The sequence below is a fragment of the Microcebus murinus genome, chromosome 21, assembly GCF_040939455.1.
Source record: "Microcebus murinus isolate Inina chromosome 21, M.murinus_Inina_mat1.0, whole genome shotgun sequence".
NCBI classification, from domain to species: domain Eukaryota; kingdom Metazoa; phylum Chordata; class Mammalia; order Primates; family Cheirogaleidae; genus Microcebus; species Microcebus murinus.
Genome location: NC_134124.1, coordinates 27,417,298 through 27,421,682, shown reverse-complemented (window position 1 = coordinate 27,421,682; position 4,385 = coordinate 27,417,298). Strand labels below are relative to the sequence as shown.

Here is a 4,385-nt window from a genome sequence, read left to right as displayed (position 1 = left end):
ATATGGCAATCCAAGTGTCCTATACATTAACTGTTAGTGATAGAAGAGACAAAGATGACATTGCCAGTAATTTTCAAAGTATGCCATGTTGATATTTCTATCTTTCCCCTCATTCTAACCATATGTTAAACTTATCCAAATAATCCATTGATTAATAAAATGGCTACATTCAAAATCTCCTAAAGCAAAAATCTATGAAATCAATAACAGTGAAAATAATACCATGAACGAAGTGCAATGACAACCCACAAAATGGGAGAAAATTTCAGTAGTCTTATCAACATCTTTCAAAAACAGCTTTCCAATGTCTTACTACACAACCATTCCACTCCTAGATACTTACCTAAGACAAATGAAAGCATATGTCCCTATAAACATATGTACATTTGTTTGTAATCATTAAAAACTGAAAATAACCCAAATGCCCATCAACTAGTAAATAGATAAAACTGTGGTATAGATATACAATGGAATACTACTCAGCACTAAAAAGCAAACAACTACTGTTAAATGCTATAATATGGATGAATCTCAAAACAATAAGTGAAAAGAGCCCAACAAGAGTATATAATTCCATTAACATAAAGTTATTAAAACTGCAAATCTATACTGACAAAAAAGAGATTAGTTGTTGCCTTTGACAGGAGAGATTGGGAGGGGTAGGTGGGAAGGATTACAAAGGGAAATGAGGAAACTTTGGAGAGTGATGGATATTTTCATTATCTTGGTTGTGGTGATGGCTTCACTAGTATATACATATGTCAAAATTTAACAGATTTTACACTTAAAGTGTGTGTAGTTTATTTTATGGGGAATTATACCATGATAAAGCCGTTCTTAAAAATTAAGCCAAAAACAAAAAGAAGTGTTCCTACGGAAAGCAGATTTAAAAAGAAGTATTCTAATCAACATCTGGGAATAAGCTAGGGTTAGATTAAAATGCAATAATAATATTTTTTAATTGATGAGAATATTGGACAGTTATAGTTTACTTATATTTACTTTAAAAATTACAATACAGAAAAATCTGTTTCATACAGCTAGCACATCATGAGTTCAACTGAATTACTAAAAGGTACACTTTTTAAAAACATCAACATCTGATTATACAAGCTAACAATTATTTTATTAATGTCTTCTGATTATTATCATATATTTTATACATTTCATAGTTTGGAATTATAATTCTAATTTATGTTCTTGATTTTTAAGATTTATTGAGTATTTTGTATCTTATCAGGGGAAATCTGAAGCGCAAGCACTTAACATTTTGCAATAATATTATACTTTAAATAGCATAAGTCATTCAATTAACATGTTTAAAATTGGCATTCAACATAAACAATATGAACAAATCTCAGCTTCTCTCTCCACTTTCCTATATTTTATGTGGACAGAGAAATAGTTATGCAATGCATAAGGAAGGTTCGCAAAGGTTAAATGTATTTCTCTTATAAATTGCTGGATATCCAACATGTACTTTTTATATGAAATATTGTGGGCCAGAGGCCATAGGGTATATTCAGCTGCACAAAATTTATTCTCTGCCCTTAAGGAGTTTATAGTGTAATCAAGGAAATAAGGTTAGCACATTAAAAGGTATCAATAATAAGAAAAAAGATAAAAATTAATAATGTAATTAAGTGCCCAGTGAGTAATCTCTAGGAGTTTGAAGGAGCCAGAGTGGTTTGGGATGGTTTCCAGATAATAATGAGATGAAAATTTATCACGACCTGTCATAATCACCTATTTACTTGTTAAATTCTTCCCACTATAACAGAAGAGCCTTTAAAGCAGAGATCCTGCCTTGTTATGAGCTGGGTACTTTATCATTAGTGCCCAGCTCAATACCTGCACCTAGCATGGACTCTAGTTGATGAATAATATATGAATAACAGAATAAACTTTAAAGGATTTGAATACACAAGTAAGACAATTCAATATTTGTCAGGGCTAGTAGTATTAAACAAAAGCACATGGTTGGCAAAGCAAGAGTGATTCAGCAAGAATGGGCAGGCCAATGTACCTGGAGGACAAGATGCACACAAAACAGTCAGATGAGAGAGAATTGGAGAGGGTAGCACAATCCCAATTGAGACTGGAGGCAGCAACGCCAATTAGGAGAATGAAAATAACATTCATGCCAACTAAAGAAGATCTAAGCCAGCGTACAGACAATGGAAGAGGAAACTAGTTATAACCTGACGTCTATTAAAAAGGAAGGACTGTGTTCACTTTGACAGCACATATACTAGAATTGGGACCACACAGAGAAGATTAGCACGGCCCTTGCACAAGGATGACACACGAATGAATGGAGTGTTCCATGTTTTAGGGGAAAAAAAAAAGAACTGTCTGAACAGATTAACCGAGTTGAAAGGGAGTATAAAAAATTTGGGAAGTCAGGGATGATCCAGCCTTCAAGTTTGGATAACAGGAAATATAGTGTTGCCTTTTCAAGACTGCATGGGGAATTAATTTTGATAAGAAAATGATGAGTTAGGTTTTAATTTCAAACTTAGATTTTTGCACATCAAACAGGAAACACCAGAGAGAATGTGTGAGATTCTAAGATAGACCATGGGAGAGATCAGAATCAGATGTGTTTTCTCACAGAACACATGAATCTGATCTTTGGGCTGAATCCAAAACAGTAGATCTGAGCTGTAGTGAATATCCATAATATTGAGGGAAACTGGAAAGAAGAAGAAAAGACCAATGAGAGACGAAGGAAGAAACTCAGGATGCTGCAGCACTAAGGAGGTGAGAGAGTCATGTTAATGCAGGGGTAGATAACATTGCAAATAGCACTATTACTAGAAGACCAAGGACAAGGAAGGCATATGCACCTATGAATTTGATCACTGTGGAAGACCCTGATTACCTTCCAGAATGCAATTAAGGCAAGAAAATCATGAAAATATGCTAGTAATCAGAATCCAAGACTAAAATAACCTAATTGGCAGATTGCATAACCAAATATTGACCTTTTAAAAAAATATTTTCTCAATATGTCTTAAATCTGCTCTTCCCAAAATGATATCTACCAGCTATATGTGACTATCTAAATTAGAATTAATAAAATGAAAAATTCAGTTCATCATTCATGCCAGCCATATTCCAAGTGCTCCATAGCCATATGTAGCTAGTGGCTATCATCTAGGACAGTGCAGATTTAGCCTATTTCCCTGATCTCAGAAAGTTCTAATAGACAGCATTGCTCTAGACCATGGCTTTTTGAAAGTATGTGAATTAACTTCTAGTTTTCCTTAAATGTGTTTGTATTACAGTAATGAATTCTCCTGAGTAAGCAAAGCACACACACACACGTTTTACCATGACACACATAAATCAAAAACAGAATCCAACTTGCACAGAACCATAAGAATTGATTACAAACCCCCAAAAGTACTGCATAACTGGTGAATGTCTTCTTTTTTTAGTTACTTTTCTTGACACATCAATATGTCAAGCATTTTCAATAAACAGATTTCACAGATGGGTTTCGCAGATGGGCAGACTGAGGCCTAATGTGGGGAACAGTTATGAGGAACAGCAGGTGCTCCAGTCAGTGTGTTTCTCTCCTTGAGGATTCTCTTCTCGATATCTAGACTTCAGTCTGCTTCCTCCCTGTGTACTTCCAGAGACAGCATTTCCTTCGATCTTTCTGACAGGTGCCAAAAACCTCTCCCACTGGCTATGTCAAACACTGACTGAGAAATCACCCACAGATCAGATACCTGCTATTAGATGTGTACAAGTGTGTAGGTGGATATTTCATCTGACACAATTATCCACCAAACTTTTATTGCATACAAGTACATTTGAATATCAAACTATTTTATAAATAGTTTTTCTGCCACAAAACTTAACAAAAATTCTTTGAAAAGGCATCTTCTACAGTTCCCCTTCCTATTCACTACAAATATCATTACTGACTTTTATTTGCATGTGCTTAAGAATGTCCCATCCATAAATGCATGCAATGTGGACTCCAGCAACTCATAAAAATAGACCTGAATAATAGCAGGACACACATTTTAAAGGGGTAAGGAAGATGACAAACAGCAGAAAAACTAAGAATAATTCCACTTTCCCAACTTCCCACAGTAGAAGACTGGTTTTTTCTGGTGTGCAACTCCTGAAGAAGTTCTGTATGGCATTTTAGCAACTTGCAAGGATACAGATGATCAACTATATTCAATAAATTTGCACTATAGTTCTTGATAATTTTTTTAAATTTCTCCTTTTTGTCCATTGTGTTGATGTCACTGTATCTAACCAGGTTAAAACAAATACACACACACACACACACACACACACACACACAGAGCTAATAACTTAAGGGAACAGGCTAGATAATTCACTGGAATTATTATCTGATT

General features: G+C 34.6%; 1 non-coding gene across 1 annotated transcript; it reads left to right on the top strand.

Moving 5' to 3' along the window:
• Nucleotides 1–2,227: 2,227 nt before the first annotated feature.
• LOC142863412 (U6 spliceosomal RNA) lies at nt 2,228–2,334 on the top strand. The gene has a single exon (XR_012914180.1). It is a non-coding gene; the product is annotated as a U6 spliceosomal RNA (small nuclear RNA).
• Nucleotides 2,335–4,385: the final 2,051 nt, after the last annotated feature.